Below are 20406 nucleotides of genomic sequence, written 5' to 3' on the forward strand. Positions count from 1 at the left end.
TCCCGTGTGGGTGGGGTTGCTACGCCGTACATTTTGTCTCAATTAGTTTATGAATCTAATTGTAGTTGTTAATTTTTCAGCTTGTAGAACGATTCCTTTCGGGGTTTTCGTTTTTTTTTTTTTTCTTTAGTGTTCATTCATTTTTAAATTACATAATTACATAGTTACATAATTATAATTGTTATAATTCTGTTTTGGTTACAGCTCTCCTTCCGCGAGTGTAAGTGGTTGTGAGGGCACGTGCCTGTTGTGTAATTCTTGTTCCTTTTCCTCGGGATTCCTCTTCGGAGCCTTCCCGGGGGAATGAATGTGTACTAATATTATTTGTTTTATTTTTTTACAGTTACCGATCTAGTTCGTTTCTGTAATATAGCAACGGTGTGAGCTGTCTGGTTGAGTCCTGGGGATTCGGCTGTTGCTGCCTCCCCCCTTGTATTGTCGTCAGGGGCGTGTCTCCTTCTACTGGTAGTACTCCCGTGTCGACGGACAGCTCTCCAGTTCATTTTAGAACAGTCAGGAGGCTTGCCTCCTTGGGCGGATAACTTTCCTTCCGAGGGAAGTTTTTCCTGTCCAGGCTTGAGCTTTTCCTCTTTTGGGGGGTTCTTCTCTTGCCTTTTCTTCGTGCGACTATGCTCTTGGTGCTGAGCGGTCGCACCTGCAGTTTCGCTCAAGGGGCTGGGCAACTGCAGGAGCTCCTCTTCGGAGGATTGCTCCTTTTAGGTCACTGGCTGACCAGTCTCTTCCACGAAGTGTTTCTCTTTCGTTCGCGAGAGAGTACACTCATAGAGACTCCTCTTCGGAGGTTTCTTCTGTTGCTGTTGCTGTTGGCCTCCCTCGCCGTAAGGCCCTCCGTCCGCCTCGTCGTAAGGGCCTCTCATCTCCCTATAAGGGTGCTTGAGGCGCCTTTTTGAATCTCCGTTTGCAGCCTACAACTTCTTTTTCTCGATCTTCCGTCTTGGTGCAGATGGACAGCAGTCTAATCTCGTCTTCCGACGGGCAACGGTCTTCCCGACGGACAACGGTCTTCCCGACGGACAGCGGTCTTCCGACGGACATCAGTCTCCCGGCGGACAACGATCCCTTCGGGGCAAAGGGTTGCCCCCACGGGGGTTCTTCCCTTGCGTGTCAGGGTTTCCCTGCGCGCCCTTCTGTTCGTCAGCGCTCTCCTGTTCGTCAGCGCTTTCAAGATGATCTTCCCTGCAGTTCCTGTTACGTGCCTTGTGCGCCCACGTTCGCCCTCGCGATCTAGAACTTAGGTTCAGGTCGGGGTCAAGGACTCTTCTTCTTTGCGCGGGCTTCCACGCGTAGCCTTCTGCTCGTCAGCGATCATCAGCTCGTCAGCGATCATCAGCTCGTCAGCGATCATCAGCTCGTCAGCGATCATCAGCTCGCCAGCGATCGTCAGCTCGTCAGCGATCATCAGCTCGCCAGCGATCGTCAGCTCGTCAGCGATCATCAGCTCGCCAGCGATCTCCGGATCGCCCACGTGTGTTACAGCTGGCACGCCAACGTTCTCCAACACTTCTGAAGGAACATGGTTCGCCAGCTACTAGCTCAACTGCGGATGCTGATCGCCATCGCGCGACCCTCAACTGCAGATGCTGATCGCCATCGCGCGACCCTCAACTGCAGATGCTGATCGCCATCGCGCGACCCTCAACTGCGGATGCTGATCGCCATCGCGCGACCCTCAACTGCGGATGCTGATCGCCATCGCGCGACCCTCAACTGCGGATGCTGATCGCCATCGCGCGACCCTCAACTGCGGATGCTGATCGCCATCGCGCGACCCTCAACTGCGGATGCTGATCGCCATCGCGCGACCCTCAACTGCGGATGCTGATCGCCATCGCACAACCCTGAACGATTGCCCGCTTCGCATGCTGCTCCTCATCGCACAACCCTGAACGATCGCCCTCTTGCGGATGCTGATCACCATCGCACCCTTTCACGCGATCATTCACCTGCGCATGCTGCTCGCCATCGCACAACCCTGAACGATTGCCCGCTTCGCATGCTGCTCCTCATCGCACAACCCTGAACGATCGCCCTCTTGCGGATGCTGATCACCATCGCACCCTTTCACGCGATCATTCACCTGCGCATGCTGCTCGCCATCGCACAACCCTGAACGATTGCCCGCTTCGCATGCTGCTCCTCATCGCACAACCCTGAACGATCGCCCTCTTGCGGATGCTGATCACCATCGCACCCTTTCACGCGATCATTCACCTGCGCATGCTGCTCGCCATCGCACAACCCTGAACGATTGCCCGCTTCGCATGCTGCTCCTCATCGCACAACCCTGAACGATCGCCCTCTTGCGGATGCTGATCACCATCGCACTCTATCACGCGATCATTCACCTACACATGCTGCTCGCCATCGCTTACCGCCAGCGATCTTCTTCACCTACGCGGCAGCACGATCCCTCGCCGTCACGCCCATTCACCTGCGCGCCCCGCGCGATCGCTCGCCTGCGCGCCCGCGCGATCGCTCGCCCGCGCGATCGCTCGCCTGCGCGCCCGCGCGATCGCTCGCCTGCGCGCCCTCGCGACCGCTCGCCTGCGCGCCCTCACGACCGCTCGCCTGCGCGCCCCGCGCGACCACTCGCCTGTGCGCCCGCGCGACCACTCGCCTGTGCGCCCGCGCGACCATTCGCCCTCGCGCGACCATAGTTCGCGGCGAATTCCACAGCCGGTGGTAGCAGCAGGGACGCGTGCTCCTAGGCGGCACTCGGGATCACCTCCATCCAAGCACAGGTTGGTAGTGCAGGACGAAGACAGGTCAGTACAGCATTCTTCCCACCTTCTTTTCAGGCAGGAACCGTCGTGTCCTCTCCAAAGGATCGCCCGATCCCTTTCACCTTAGCGAGGATTTCGGACTCTGTGTCCTTGGAGCAGCAGACATGGTTTGATCCGCTGGCACGGGCGTTAATGAGGTTTATGAAACCAGCACTCACCGGCCAGGGTAACAAACCAGCGGCTGTCTCTCCTACGCTGAAGAGAAAGAGAGGAGTGGACTTCGTGGTGACTTCCCCCAGGGCGAAGTTGGTTCCCAAGAGGTCGGTCTCGAGGGTCCCCTCTCCTGCACGAGTACTCTCTCCTTCTCCCGCCCTGGAAGGATTTTTGGCGGGGGGGCTTTCCGTTGAAGATTTCTCCATCGGACAAGGGGTGACTGCTTACCTCTTCCTCTGGGAGCTTACCAGGTTCTTTCCCTCCTCGGTTACGGCCCGAGGTTTGGTTCAAGGAAGCTACAGGAAGATCAAGGGTACTTTCCTCCTCTCGAGCTCAGGCACCTTGGCCTTTCGTCGTTAAGTATCTACTTGCGGACAAGCTCGATGTGGTACCATCTGGACGCACTGACTGAAGGCTTCCTTCGGGTGTCTCATCTGTGGAGGTCAACGACCTCAGACACCCTTCCATCCTTGAGAAGAGTTTTGTCTTTGCCCAAGGACAGAGACTTAAACATCTGCTGTGCGGAGTAAATCGACTTCCGGTTTCACTCCTCCAAGGCGCTTTCTTCCAGACTCTGCAGGGCTCCAGCTCCCTTTTCTTTCAACCACGTCGGCCTAAGTTATCGGCTACGACAACTGGGACAAGGTGTCCAATTGCAGTTTCCTCCTGTCAGGAACAGATGGCACGGGAGACTCCCCCGGGGGGGCATAGTCCTAAAAGGAGTTCACGAACTCTAGGATTGCAGGTTTTTTCGCTGGGAGGATGCTTAAGGTTACTCATCCGAATGACAGCTTCCCGATGCCCATTCCCGCACAATCTCTGTGAGTAGCCAAGGATATCGCGCCTGCCGTCTCTGTCAGCGAATTCAGTGTCTCTGAACCTCTATGCCATAGCATCAGCAGAGTTGCCCGGTTGGGCAGAATGATCCATACCTTAGGCGAAGGTCTTCCTTAGGATCATCGACGGCTTCACCCCCGGCCCCCTCAGTCGATCCTTTCTTGTAAGGAAGGATCTGAGAGGGGACGTCCATAGTCGACCTCTCAGCCCTGATCAAGTTTGTCGAACAAACTTCGGCCAGCGTAGACCAGCAGAATCGATCAGACTGGTAACGAGGCGACAGGACTCCTTTAACCCTGGATCGGAAGGACGGGTACTTTCAGTTTCCATTCCATCCATCTTCCAGGGTGCTCGTCGAATTCAGCCTAAACTGCAAGTATTCCTGCTTATGATGCAGTGTGGCTATCCCGCCGTGGCATAGCAGGTTTGTTTCCCCAGAGAACTCTCCCTGCCTTCCTCTTGGCCGCTCAGGTGCAGACTTCCGCCTCCTCTGCTGTTTGGAGGGCTGGTCAACTCCGGTAGGCTCGGGTTTCGACCTGATTCAGCGCCGGGAAAAGCTTCCGAATGCTGACCATGAGTGTGGGCTCATGGTATTTTGCTTGGAGCCTTCTCTTCCTCTGCCTCAACATCTGGAGTATCTGGCCATGATATTGAGTCAACCGCCTTACCACGTTGGAAACCCCGCTTCTCGTCCGTCCAGCGAGGTTAAGCAACGTCGGTACTTGGATGGGTGACCACCTGGGGACGCCAGATTCTGTTACCACATCCTCCGAGCCTTCCTTTCGGTTCACCGTGGCAAGACTGAGGAGAGTCGCAGTACCTGTTCTCAGTCAAGCAGAGTTTTCAGCCCTACCTTGGAACGTTTCCTAGTTCTTCTTTCCTCATTGACCCGTTTATAGTCCGAACGGTCGCCTCAGGATAAGTTCCATGTGGGGCGATCCAAGTTCCGGTGGCTTCAGGCAATGTTTAACCGGACTCCCTGGCCCTATGGGACCAGCGGAACTATTAAACCTGCAATGGGTGTTGACCTATGGAGCCTCTTGATGGTAGTGGATATTCTCGTCCTTTCCCCACATTCTTGATGCGGTTCTCGGACTCGTCAAAGGAAAGGGGGGGGGGGGGGGGGGCATGTTCCGGTCCAGGCCTATGGTCAAGACCTGAAGGATACCTCTCCATCATTCAGGCAGGCTTAAGGGCCTTAGTCTGGCCCCTCTTCAGATCCTACCGCTCCTGCCAAGTCGCCCCGTTGCGTGTCGACTTCATGCTAACCAGCAGGGGACGCATTTTCACACCTTCACATCTTGCAGTAGAGATATCGGGATGATTGAGATTCTCTCAATTCCACCATCGGCTCTCTCATTCCAGGCAGGGGAATGTTTCTCTCAGACTATCCGAGCAGAGCCTCATAGAGAGAGTGTACCTAGGGGTCTTTGACCTTGGGTAACCAGCAAGTGCTGGTCTGGGGGACCTGATCGCGACAGCTTGGAACCTCAAGCTTCCGCTAGTTTTCCCCCCAGTCTCAGACCCCGAGACTCTGGCAAGATGCATTCCGGTGATGGTGGGACAACTTCGACGCCTGCGTCTTCCCTCCTTTTTGTCTGCGGACAATGGGTCTCAACAAAACCAGGTTGTCTGTCAACCTTTCAATGGGAGAGCTCCACTGGGACTATGTGCAGAACGGTTTCTGGACCCTCTGCTTCCCCTGACGGAACTCCCGGGAGAGCTTCTCCCACGGCGCAGACTACTCAAGCAACCACACTGCGACATCTCTCCCGAACCGGGGCGTCGCTTCGGCTTCATGCCTGGAGACACTACGCTTCCTCCTCTAGAAGAGACAACCCGCTACAGTCGCGGTACGGAGGTCGCGTCATCTGCGATAGTCATCCACAGGGGTCTCCCAGGCAAAGTGAAGAGTCTAAGGTGGTTGGTGCCGTGGGAGATATACTTCTTCCCGTGAGGCCTCTTCTCCAGCAATAACGGTCTTATTGCCTTTCGGCGGGAGGAAACTCCTTTCCGCTCTTGGCAATGAAGCCTGTCGCTCAGCCTTTCCCTGACCTTCAGGCTTAAAGGAATAACTTTTTCCTGCCCGCTGGATCTATCCTCGCTCATGCGAAGCTACGATCGTCCCTGCCCTAGTCGGAGGAAGACCTCCAACTTGGAGCATGGCTCGGACTTTTAGTCCTTTAAGAGATCTTCTCAAGACCCTTTTACGACAGGCCTCGGATTGTATTCCGCCCTGGGTCTTCTGCTCACTCTGGCCACGGCCAGTGTGTGAGCAATCTTCTTGGTCTCTTACTACTCCCCCCCTTTCTAAGGAAGAGGGGAAGGCAACATTCAGGCTCGCTCCTGAGTTGTTGGCTAGACTCAGAATCTGAGGGTCCCGACCCTTCGGTCCGATTCATTCAAGATTTTGAGTCTCCATTCTGTGTCTGATGTCCCAAGACCTTCTCTTTCTTGCCAGTACAGGAATCGAGAGGTTAGCGCTGGGAACAGCTGCAGTTTGGCCTCAGTTGCAGCCGATTTGGGAACACAAGGAGGACATGGGGGGAGAGTCACCAGTATACCTCTTCAGCCCGGACTCAAGGACATTCATCTCGACCTGTCTTCAGACCCTCCCCCGTCACGTCGCCCTACAGCACGATGTTGGATACATCGCAACGTCCCTCGCCTTCGAGTAATACTACTCTGTGACGCAGGTGCTACAAGCTGGAGTCTGGAAGCGTCTGATGACCTTCGCAGCCCGCTTCCTGCAGGGCGTGACCCACAGGAGTCTCGATACGTTTTCTATCGCTCTGTGGTGGCTACACAACAGCTGGTCTAACCTCAGGCTCCTTTTTGGACAGGTAGCAGAAGGTTGAGGGCATTGTTATCAGGTTTTAGTCTGCATGAACGAAAGAAGTATGTCTGGCCCTTACTTCTTTCTTCATCATCCCCTCTACGGGGAAGCAGCATCCTGGTCTCTGCATAGCTGACCTCGAACCTCTGCAGGTAAACCATGCTTCCTTGTGTTCCGAGTATTGAGTCAATACTGTCGCGTCCCCCATACCCTGACGAGGTGGTATTGGGAACGTCTTAACCCAGAGTTCCTTCTGGAACTCCAGGTCAACTGCCTAAGACGGGTCACACTTCTTCCTTCACACACAAGCTTACGTAGGCCACATGGTTCCTTGCGGTGCAAGGAACTTGTGAGGTGCAGGGACTCCTTTTCTCGAGTGCGACTCACTCGGATTCTGAGTCCCCGGGTAAAGCCAAAGCCAGTATGGCTGGGGACTTTCCACCCTTCCTAAGGGATAAGTCACCCTTTGTAAATAGCGTGGTTTGTATTTCGGTTACGGAACAAATGACAAATTCGAAGATAATTTGTATTTTTCCTAACCATACAAACCTTAGCTATTTACACATATTTGCCCGCCAGCCCTGTCCCCCAAGACAAGTCCTACCTCTAAGTGAAAGTGAGTATTCACCTGTGTGTGAGGGGGAGGAGAGGTAGCTAGCTACCACTCCCCTACCCCCCCGCTAACTAGCGCGGGGGTAATACACCCTCGTTAAATTCTAATGGCTCGCCATTTCAGCTACGCTAAAAGTAATACCCCTTTGTAAATAGCTAAGGTTTGTATGGTTAGGAAAAATACAAATTATCTTCGAATTTGTCATGTTAGGTATATTTTTAAATTGGTGTTTTTACACATACCAAATCCTAAACATTACGAGTGTATTGTATTTACTTATCACTGACAATAGGAGATGATTTCACATAGACTTTAACTACAAATGGGCTACCCCCCAAAATTGGGGGAGGTGCCTTGGTATATGCATGTATGTATGTACAAATGGTATGAATGTCATTATCTCTGGCTGTGTCCTGTTCTTTTAGTGGTCTCATTGGCCCATGGTCGATTACTTTTTGGTTTTCACATTTTATTCCTGTTGGTCACTAGACAAAAAGAGCTATCGTTCACACATGATCATTCTGGACTTGTGGGCAGATGCCAATTATAATCTGCATGCGATTTCAATAACAGTTCCAGCTTTTTTTCTCTACTTTTTCTCCTTATCCGGTTTTGGTACGTAAATGAAAAAAATAATTGTCGTCTGCATTTTGGTACTTAGGCATTTTTTTGTGTTGTAGTACAATATGTCTCTGAATGTCCCAAGGTAATTCGGGGAGGCATTGTATCACCCTTGTGCCATTTGGAGACAGACCCATACCAGAAGTGTCATCAGTCTTTAAACTTGTGATACATGATTGTCTTGGAATGATGTGCCCATGCATATGACCATCCTGAGTTCTTGATTTGTCCTTTGACCAGACTCCTTGATTAACCCTGACGACCTTCGGGTCGCCAGTTCAATCTTTGGTCTTTCTTTCCAATCCGACTCTTGCCTTCCTGTGTCAGTTTCTTCATGCAGTTGGAAGAGCATACTTTATCTCATGTAAAGAGTGATTCAGAGCAATATGCATTATGTTGTTGTCAATACCATATCAGCTGCTCCTTTTAGCACAGTGGCCACAACAAAGTTTAGACCTCCAGATCTTGGAATGACACCTACCTGGAGCTCTGTACTCCAGGTGTATTTGGTGAGAGTGTTGCGAGTCTCCTTATGCTTGCTGCCACAGTCTCTTCTTTGTTTCCGTGTTGGACAATATGGTCCAAAATCATCCAAATCTGCTTTGTTAACTTATATAACCACCATTGAACAAATCTGCTTTGTTGGCAACCTTGACAACCATTGAACTTTTGGCTGTTTGCCTTTTGCCTTCTTTTATAATATAGTAAGGAATAAGCAAATATTCTAGTATTAAAGATTTGTTCCTACACTGATACAATTCCTTTCCCAAAACTAGGAGTATGAATTCAATTGTGGTTGGAAGAAGGTGGTTAGAATTTGTAACGAGGTGTCAGTAGTTACTGGTGGGAGGTGGGGGAAAGCCCTGCCCCGTGCCAGCACACAAGTAACAAGTGTTTTTAGTGGCCAGAGAGTTGAGACGTACTCCTGGTGCCGTCAACTGGCTCTTTTAATAGTTTGTTTTTTTTCTTTTAGATAATTTTGGGATATTAACCCTTTTACCCCCAGGCTATTTGGAACTTTCCAACCCTTAACCCCCAGTGGTTATTTTCTTTCAAGCACATTTTGCAGTATATTTTTTTTTAACTGCTCTAACAGCCTTAATTTTCATCTTAGAGAGGTCAGGTTGGTCTCATTCTCTTGGAAAATGCCTGAAGTTTCTCAAAAATATGCAAAAAAAAAAAATCTAAATAGCAGTTTTTGCAAGGAAGTACCGGTACGTCCATGGGGGTAAAGGGATGAGTTTTGTGAAACGTACCAGTACGTCCTTTGGGGGTAAAAGGGTTAATGAAGAAAGATTTCCCAGTTTCCCGATAACTGTAGATGATGAACAGTTGTCTGTGTAACCTGCTGATATGAACTTTTTTTATTCCTGATGGGCAGGATTCCTATTGCTGTTTATTCCCTTATTCCCTCATGAGTGGGAAGATGTGTCCGCTGTGGCCGAGCTGAAGGGCATGGGTGTTGCCCTTCTACTTATTGTCACTGTCTTCCTATGTCCGGAAGGTGTTAGAGACATATCACCCGGTGGTGATGTCTTGTTACACTTCCTAATAGTCAAAGAAAACCGATCGATAGTTGTGTATACTACATGACTCCTACTATTTGTCTCTCATTGTTGTCCCAAGAGTTCTGTAACCTCCGTCACTGAAGACAGAGTGAAACGATGACGAGCCAACGTACCTGTAAGTTGTTCGTTGGTCTCATCTCACTGCAGGTCATGATGAAAGGGCTTTGCCTTATTTTCCTGTAATGGACCAAGTCCTAAAGACAGATTGATATTAATTGAATTTGTTAAATGTGTATGCACGCTCTCCTACCCGGAGTTTACTTACCTGGCTGCACAGAACATTTCACCAGGTGAGAATGTATCAGGGACCCACTTTCTTGTAAATATGCATTGGTATGTGTTTTAGTTGCCCACACACTGGTGACCTGTGCTCATTTCTCACAAGATCAATCAAGCACACTGTAGATAGGAGTGCAGAAATTCCTCAACTTTTAAAACTAGTGGCTGTTTTTATGTAGATTTTTGGTAAAATTTGGCTTAGGGTAGGTTTCATCTAATTCACATACCTATGATTTTCAGCTGCAAAATTCATCAAATATCTTGTTTCATATTGAAAATGACATTGTGTTTACTGCATTAAATTTATAATACTGTATTCTTTTATTAATGTACAGTATCTCATTCTTAACTTTTGATGCAATGTCTTAGATATATGATTTCAGTTGGATTTGAGCTTGTATCTCCAAATGTTAGTAAGTTGGAGGACTTTCTAGAGGTCTCGCTCTTTCCTTCTTGGTAGAACCTTCTCTCACTTTTATGAGAGGGAAAAATTGCTTACCGAGAGGCGTTCCTTCAGGAATAGTCTTCGGTAGATGCTGTTCTGTAACCGTTATTGATCTCGCACAAATACAGTGCCCTCATAAAAAAAGTCTGATCAATGTACCAAGAGAAACGGTATATACCATGAGTAGCTTTTCTTATCAAGAGTATGGGTTACTGCGATTTAACCAGTTTACGATTGGTTCCTGTGATTTTTACTGCAATTGGGAACCCTATAATGGTTTACTGCGATCAGAAGCCTTACTAATGATTACCTTGATCAGGAACATTACTATCATTTACTGCAATCTGGAACCTTACAATCGGTTACCGTGATTCGGAAGTTTATGATCGGCTCCCACGATTGGGGTCGATTCCCGCAATCGGTAACTACGTGGTCTCGAACAACAATCTGAGCTTATGCTTGTCTCTATAGTAATCCGGGGAACCAGTTTATCTGTTCATGTTGCCTATTCCATTGAAACTCTCCTACCGCCTAAGAGGAGGAGGAAAGAATTGCCAAAGCACAGGACGACCGTTTGGGTGGTCTGTCCCGAAACTTATATTCTTCTGCATGGTTTCATGGGAGGACTAAAACATAACCTGCAGGAAAGTTCTTCAGTATGGGGTATAGGAGCTCATGCTCCTACAACTAGTGCAAGGTCTTGTACGAACAGAGTCGGTGCCTGATGTGATTCCCACCAACCTGGCCTGACTACTGTGAGTGCAGTTGAAGATACGGCCACACCTTCAGTAGCCCCATTGCCCCTTGATAAAGACTTTTTGTTTACTGCGACTAGGAAAGGTAGCAAGCTTTTCATCTCTTCCTCCCCTCGCAAGCTCATTTTGACCCCTCTTTCTGATATCCCCTGTCCGAAGGGGAAGAGAGATCATTACTTTTCCCAACAGGGTGGCACTCCTTTTCACACAAGCTTGATAGACGCCACCAGTTTTTGCTGAGAACAGTTACCAGTTGAGAGCACAGAGCGCGTCCACATCCTTTCCGAGGCTGGATCCCTGAAGTCTTTCCTACATGATGTACAAGAAGTATCTGTAGACACACATGAAGACTCATGCATGTGCCACAGAATTCACTCACTCTTAGGTAGAAGTGTTCTCTTATGAGGTTAACCTTATAATAGTGCATGCAATAAGGCATGCATGCACACCTGAATTATCCCACTTTTTATAAGACCTCTCTTAGTGGTTTATCATTTCTGTGCACTCCCCAGGGTGGGGTCCCCACTTGTCGGAAGAGAAATGGTTATACGAGTTTGATGCTTAATCTCGCGCAAGTCCCCCACAATGTACCCATTCTTCAGAAGAATTCTCTCGTGAGGACAGACCCTACTCTGTGGAACTCGTGGCCTGCTCCAGTAGAAGCAAAAAACCCAGACTCTTACGCAACCTTCTTGTTTATAGAATTTGTTTAATTTAAAAGGTGAATTTTGGTCAATGGTCTTAGAAAATGCAGGAGTAGCAGTTAATCATTTAAACACCGTATTACTTGAAAAATGCAATGAGAGAGACATAAAACATGGAAATAATTGAACCAAAGATGTCAAGCTTTTACGTGATGAATTTATAATTTCTGAAAAGGAAGAAATGTAAATAGTACTGTATAGGGAAATTCATTCAAATTACCCCTTCTGTGTTAATATGATGGAGATAAATGAAATCATATCATCCTCTCCTCCCACGCCTATTAATGCAAAGGGCCCAGGTTAGATTTTGCCAGTCCTCTCTTATTTGAGTTTTTACAAAATCAATACTTAGCCATTGATAATCTCCTACTTCGTGCTTCATAGTCCTCAGCCATTAAGGCCTGGGTCTTCCAACTCTTCTAATTTATTGTGGAGCCCAGTTGAAACTTTGGTGAACTAATCTCACTTGGGGAGTGCAAAGACCATGTCCAAACCATCTCCATCTGCCCCTCACCATGATCTCATCCACATATGGCACTCGAGTAATCTCTCCTAAAGTTTCATTTCTAATACTGTCCTGCCATTTCACCCAATATTCTTCTGAGGGCTTTGTTCTCAAATCTACGAAATCTGTTGGATATTGTTTCATTGTCATACCATGACTTATGTCCATCGAGTAACACCAATCTCACTAAATTGATATACAGCCTGATTTCTTTATGTAATTTCAGGCGATTTGATTTTCATATTTTACTTAACCTAGCCATTGTCTGATTTGCTTTTTTCAGTCTTTCATTAAACTCCAGTTCTAAAGATATATGCAATCAAAATCCATCTTTTCATATTGGGATTAAACTCAAACTCTCAACCTTTTATGAACTTGGTGAGGGTGGCTCATTATGTATCTACCTATTTTTCATGCGAGTCCAGGACATGATCCCAGTATTAATTGTAAATTCATTTGTATTGCACATGTACGGATTCGTCATACTGAAAAGGGATAATCCAGATTTGCTGGTATAAGTGTGTAGTCTTCTCAAATAACTTCTTAGGTACTGTGTTAGTAATTACAATCCAACATTTATGACTCGCTGCTTATTTCAGAGTGAACTTGCGATTCCTCTCCCTCTTTCAAAGTGAATTAAAGTAAATTACAATTACATTTGGTTACGGGTTGTCAACGCAAGAGCGAGTGTCTTGCATAAGGCAAGGCAATCTTAACAGACAGACAGACAGACTGTGATTCCTGGGTTAGATCCAAATGTGAATATATTTGTATTGTAAAAGTTATGTTGATTTCCACCAATGGTTTTGATTCTATGAGACATTTTTCAAGTTTGAATTTCTCATATTTTTAGATTTAAAATAATTATTTTTTACAATAAGCGGACTTAATGTATTGCCATAATTTCCATTAAATAAAGATTGTAGTCGCTGGTCATCACGGCAAATTTTTATCGTATATTCTTTATTTTTCAGGTTAATTACTTCATTCCATCACGTTTGTATTGTATTTTGAAATATAAAACTTAATACCTAACAAGTATTCTTCGCTTTCCTTCTCACCCATGATAAAACTTATTAGTGATTGAATCTTCTATTCATCTATTGTAAAGGTTTATTAGAAATACTTGAAAAAGGAAGATGTTTATATTTGGAAATGGTAGTGGGAAGTAGTTTGAGTTGGTAATGTTATTGTGCAAGAAAATTTAGTCCTTTGAAAAGGTGAAGGGAACTAATTCAAGTTACCATATATCTCGGTGTATAAGACAACACGCTGATAAGTCGACCCCCAAAATCTTGAGTAAAATTTTAGCTAATATTTGTGTTGCATCTTATTTTTAAAAATTAAACTCGCATAAGTTATCGGCTAGCTTTAGCAGTACCTGTAGTTTAAGATTTACCATACCATATAAAATAAGGAGCATTAATTAAGAACTATCGTTATATTATTGCTGATGTTCTTACTGTATGAAATATATTTGGTACAGTATTAACATAAATCTGTATAAAATGACAAAATAGATTTCTTCCCCCGCACGCTGTCGATCGTAACGCAAATATAGACAAGGTTTGTTCATATGGGTTAACTACCGTATTTGAAAAGTTCCAAACAGTCGACGAGCTGTTATTGTTTGAACATTTTGCATCAGATGATTGTACGAGTTTTGAATGATTCTAAATACCAGTAGTTTTTATTTTAACTTGTTTTATTGAGATGTAAAGATAAATTGCTATCCTAAACTTTGTTTTAATACTTCTGTAATAAAAAAAAAGGTTTGTATGAACGCAATTAAAGTGATTCCGTAACCTAGCGATCAGCTGATCGGAGGTTTTAAAAATGGCTGCAAAATATTTCCATTGTTATGGTCTTTTTCTCTTGAATCAATGGCATTTTTTTTTGGAATTTTTAGGTAATAGTACTGTAATTCTATTGCATTATCGGTGTCATATTTGAATATGAATTGTTTTAAATACAAGTAATTTCCTGTACCAATATGCCAAAAGATGTAAATATTTCCCTATTGTTACTGTTATGTAAGATGACCCTCAATTTGGGGATAATTTTGACGAGCTAAAGGGTTGACTTATACACTGATATATATGGTAGATGTTGCTACACCAGAAATTTTTCCTTTGTGGAATGGTAGGAGGTAATTCAGTAGATAAGATAAAGTTTCTGAATAAAAAAAATTATTTCTGTGATCACAATTTTCATTTGTGGAAATTTATTTTTGTGCCCTTTTTAAAATTTTAAGGGCATAATTTTATGTAATATTTTATCATATCTACAAAAATGGTTAGAAAAACCCAACTTTTAAAAGATTCAAAAGAAACTGGTGTATTATTTTTTACTGTAAGATTGCACACTTTCATTATACTGTATTCATAATCACATATATATATACGGTAGTCCTAATCGACACGTAATTTAAGCATGATAGAATAATCGGATGAGTGTCTCTTTAGATTTCATGTTTTTCCTAAACCACTACAAAGGTTATTCAATTTCACTTGTGTATTATGTTATGTAATCTCGGTACAGTATTGTAGTTTTTGTTTCCAGATGGTTTATGCAAGTAATTCACAAACATTTTATGATGTGTAGGAACAATACCAGTCATGTAATTGGGTAATCTCCCTTACTCGCGCTGTCGCAAGGCAGTTATTGTTTCTGCTTCTATACGGTGTATTTTTACTTTTACCATCTCTGAAAAATGAACCCTTCTAATCGTTATTATTTTTTACAAACTTCCCCTAATGTTCCTATTGCTTATCTCCCAAAGCTTCGTTCATATAGACATTTACCCCAGAATTTAAAAAAATTCCCATTTTCTTTCCTTCCTCTAGACTTTGCCTTTATTATAGTAATGAGATAGTTAGCAGCAAATGGCAATAAGTGGCTTGGGTAAGCCATGTCGTCTTGCCTTTATCTCGTATTGTTTTTAGATAGTTCATGTTATATAGGTTTTTAAAGCTTTTAGAGATACCTTTTCCTGGATTTGTTAATACATTTCTGCGTATATTGTTCAAATAGATTGATTCTGGGTGATCATGATCCGTATTCTCTTTGTCTTGTGCGGCCTCAGTATTTTTTTGAAAATCATTGTGAGGAGTGCAAAAGCCTTACTGTTCTGTTTATGGAAAAGTATGTTTTTCTAGTTGCTGACCAAATTGAATGTTCTAGCATAAAGGAAAGTAACTTTTAGTTTCGGGGAAGATTCAGAAAAGAGTAATTGTTCCCACACTAACAAACTTTACGTTATTTATATGGATTATCTTTGGCGGTGCTGGAAGGTAGCCATATAAATAACTACATGTTTGTATTATTCAGGGAAAAGTACAAATTATCTCTGAATTTGTCATGTTAGTTGATTGTAATGGGAGTAGTGATGATAATGCCAATCCAGCCATTAGCAAGTCTAGCTTTGATAGCGATGAGCTTCAAAAGCTCTTGAGACTTCGGTTAAAGGCAGAAATTCTTACCCAAACTGCCCTTTTTCAAACCCTAGCCTAACTCAATTTTGGCTAGTTGTTTTTGTGCACCATTTGGTAAGGATTCTGAGAGATGTCTTGAACCCATCTATATATTGTTACAACAGGTTATTTCTAGTTACCAAAGCATCGGGGTATTGTAGACTATAGTAGTTCTAAAGCCCTTTCCACACGATCAAGCATGCTCGACGGCAAACGGTGATACCAGACTACAATAGGGAATGAGAATGAGGGTTTATGACGTCAGAAGCGGGAAAATGACAGGGATCTGGCTGCCCTGTTTGTTGCTAGATTCCTGCCTGTGGTTTTCCCACTTCTGACTTCATTAACCCTCATTCTCATTCCCTATAGTGGTCTGGTATTACTGCTTGCTTGATCGTGTGGACAGGGCTTTAATCTCTCCAACCTCAGCAAGTTTACACTTTTAAAAGTTTTCTATGGAATCACTCTCGACACTTAAGGGCGATCTACAGAGGAGATTGGATGCTTTAAATAGATATCATAGATGCATATTACTCTTCATCTGAATTTGGAAAAATATCTCAGTTTTGTGAATGGTGAAGGCCAGGGACAGTGACATTGTCCTATCGAGCAGGACAGTTCCCTAGAGCCTGACCATATATACATATGATCACTGCCAAAGCCTCCTCTCCACCCAAGCTAGTACCAAGGAGGGCCAGGCAATGACTGCTGATGACTCAGCAGATAAGACCTATAAGCTCCCCCAAACCCCTCATCCTTAACTCTCAAGGATTGTGAGGTTGCAGTGACCAAAGAAACCAACTAGTTTGAGCGGAACTTGAACCCCAGTCTGGCGTTCACCAGTCAGGGACGTTACCGCATCGGCCACCACAACCCAGGTGGATGTGTTTCAGTCTTGGGATGGCCCCTTAAGTCTTCACCAGGTACCGCATCGGCCACCACGACCCAGGTGGATGTGTTCCGGCCTTGGGATGGCCCCTTAAGTCTTCACCAGGTACCGCATCGGCCACCACAACCCAGGTGGATGTGTTCCGGCCTTGGGATGGCCCCTTAAGTCTTCACCAGGTACCGCATCGGCCACCACAACCCAGGTGGATGTGTTCCGGCCTTGGGATGGCCCCTTAAGTCTTCACCAGGTACCGCATCGGCCACCACAACCCAGGTGGATGTGTTCCGGCCTTGGGATGGCCCCTTAAGTCTTCACCAGGTACCGCATCGGCCACCACAACCCAGGTGGATGTGTTCCGGCCTTGGGATGGCCCCTTAAGTCTTCACCAGGTACCGCATCGGCCACCACAACCCAGGTGGATGTGTTCCGGCCTTGGGATGGCCCCTTAAGTCTTCACCAGGTACCGCATCGGCCACCACAACCCAGGTGGATGTGTTCCGGCCTTGGGATGGCCCCATCAAGTCTTCACCAGGTACCGCATCGGCCACCACAACCCAGGTGGATGTGTTCCGGCCTTGGGATGGCCCCATCAAGTCTTCACCAGGTACCGCATCGGCCACCACAACCCAGGTGGATGTGTTCCGGCCTTGGGATGGCCCCATCAAGTCTTCACCAGGTACCGCATCGGCCACCACAACCCAGGTGGATGTGTTCCGGCCTTGGGATGGCCCCATCAAGTCTTCACCAGGTACCGCATCGGCCACCACAACCCAGGTGGATGCGTTTCAGTCTTGGGATGGCCCCATCAAGTCTTCACCAGGTACCGCATCGGCCACCACAACCCAGGTGGATGCGTTCCGGCCTTAGGATGGCCCCATCAAGTCTTCACCAGGTACCGCATCGGCCACCACAACCCAGGTGGATGTGTTTCAGTCTTGGGATGGCCCCTTAAGTCTTCACCAGGTACCGCATCGGCCACCACAACCCAGGTGGATGCGTTCCGGCCTTAGGATGGCCCCTTAAGTCTTCACCAGGTACCGCATCGGCCACCACAACCCAGGTGGATGCGTTCCGGCCTTAGGATGGCCCCATCAAGTCTTCACCAGGTACCGCATCGGCCACCACAACCCTGGTGGATGCGTTCCGGCCTTAGGATGGCCCCTTAAGTCTTCACCAGGATAGCCATTTCCAATAAGGAATCAGGTGATCTGACTATTGGCTATTTTTGAACACTTCGTTGAAATGGATTCAGGTCCAACATAAGTGGTTACTCGGACTACTTGAATAGTTGGTGATCATGGTCAATTTGAAAAGATCTTTTGATTCCAAATTGAAAGATAGTAAATCTGGGAATGATAATAGCAACAGTTCCTTTTCAAGGTTTTTTTTATCAGGATTATGGGATTCAGTCTTCTGAAAAAGTACAAAAGGATGAACTCTTTTCTCAGTTTGGATGTGAATGAGACTTTTAGGGACCATAGTCATTAACGAAATTAGTTACAGTAGGACACCTAAAGATGAGGTTTTTTCAATTTGGTCTCCATCAGAATTGAAAGAGTATTCGATCTAGAGGCACACTATTCTAGTGATGGAGAACCAACCAAAACTGCCGAGTTACTGCAACAATCAGTCAGTATCCAAGACTTCTCAGTTCACCTAGGCTTCAGATGAGTATAGAAACATATTGTATTTTCAAAATATTTTTTTTATCTTCCATGATAGCTTCAAGAGGAGCAAATATGAACATCAGGCGAGTATAGAAATAAAATTTATTTTTAAAATAACTTTCCATCCTTTCAAATATTTCTGCATAATTTTTTTACTTGAAGATTATTTCTAGGGGAAAAAAGACCCAAATATCCAGTAGATTCTTGGGGAAAACAGAACTTGAGCATGTTTATTAAGAATGATCACCTGAAGGGAAATAATTAGCAAATGGAGAGGCTGAGTGGAAGGAACAAAAACATCTTGGGCTTTAAGATGGAAGATTTGAAGGATTTAGTGCCAAAACAATCTGTAGTAACAAGAATTGTGCTCAAAAGATGGTATAACAAGACAGAATGGATTTAACAAATCAAAATTGAAATGGCTTGAAGATGTGTCAGAATAAAGAAAGTTTAAGAGGATCTTAAAGTTAAAGAGGTACTTGCCTTTATGTTTAAAGGTTTAAAGGCCCTTCATTGAATGCCAGTGGCAAGGGACAGTGACATTTCCTTATCAAGCAGGACAATACCCTACAGACTGACCATATATACATATGGTCAGTGCCAAAGCCCCCTCTCCACCCAAGCTAGGACCAAGGAGGACCAGGCAATGGCTGCTGATGACTCAGCAGGTAGACCTATAGGCTCCCCCAAACCCCCATCCATAGCTTACAAGGATGGTAAGGTTGCAGCGGCCAAAGAAACTTACAAGCTTGAGTGGTACTCAAACCCCAGTCAGGGACGTTACCACCCACATCGGCCAGGAAGAATATGGGTAAAGAATACCAAATACATTGACAGAAAGGCCTCTGTGACAACAGGAATGAAGAGATGCTGTATTGTGGCCATATGGCTTTGTGCTTGAACTGGAAGGTCTTTCAGTGCTCATGTGAAACTGGTGCGCTGTGAAGTAAATGTTAAGAAGACCAGCAAGATTAAAGAGAGGAGGAGAGAATGGAGGTAGGAGGCTTCAAAGCAAGCCCCCGAGTGAATACCTGCAGTTCATTGTGCAAGGTGCACTCATGGTGCTATAACTCCTTCCCATGGAGATACAGCCTTGGTAAAAGAAATTGGGAAGGCGCATTATTACCTAAATTATGAAAGAGCCAAGGAATAAAGTTTATAAATTTATGATGAAGGAACTTAGAGGGAAGAAATTGAAACTTGATGGCTTTGTGATTAGAATACAGACTGCAGAGACTACTTTGACCTGATTCAATATCAGATGATATCATCACTAAGTATCAGATGATGATATCACTAAAAGCTACAAGTATCAGATGATGATATCACTAAGAGCAACAAAGGACAGCTGAAGAGGAAAAAACTTGTCAAGCTTTGACAGAACAGGGAGAAAAAAGATAAACTTAGCCTACAGGGAGAACAGAAGATGGCAAATACTGTATGAGACTTGGAAAAATGGAACCTGAATTGCAATACAGCACGGGAACATAACTAATGGAATGGAAAATAAGAATTAATATACAGAGCAGATGATGGCATGATTAAGGAACAGCAGGGAGTTGAATGGTGTTACTGGCTAAAGTGCTGGATCATGAATCAAATCTGAGGAACAATAAAGGATAATATTTGAAGATACGGAATATTTTCTACTAAATATTATTGAAGGCTAATCTTGTCTTAGATCACCACTTGTGTTGTACATACAGCCTGGATTGGCGAAGTTCAAATCAAGACCTTTTCAAATTATTGGAGAACAGTGAAGAGAAAGCGACAAGTATGATAAGCTTTCAAAGTCCTGTCAATGAAACCTACTTTAAGGGCTATCAGGTGCTTTGGGTAAACTTTCAAATTGTACAATTGTTCTGCCAGTTGTATTCTGCATTTATACAAGTTGATTTATTATGCAGAAAGCAGGGTAACGAAACTTGCAGTCACTGGGAAGCTGTACATCTCCAAACGTAGCTAGTATTTACGGAACTCAATTCAGTTTCGCTCAAAAGGTTAGAGAAAATGAATTATAAGGATTTACATTTAGAAAAAAAATACAAAATAGGTATCTAAGTAAAACCATTTCATTTTTTTTTGTAATTTTATTTTTGCTAATAAATAAATCTCCAATTATGTCTCCCTTTCAGAGCCCACAATTAGGTAACAAATGACTATAGGGTCTCAAGTGATCCATCTCGGTATCCACGAGAGACCCCAACCCACATTAAAAATCTCTGTACACATTTGCATAAAAAAATATCACTATCCT

Source organism: Palaemon carinicauda, chromosome 2, assembly GCF_036898095.1.
Source record: "Palaemon carinicauda isolate YSFRI2023 chromosome 2, ASM3689809v2, whole genome shotgun sequence".
In the NCBI taxonomy this organism is placed as follows: Eukaryota; Metazoa; Arthropoda; class Malacostraca; order Decapoda; family Palaemonidae; genus Palaemon; species Palaemon carinicauda.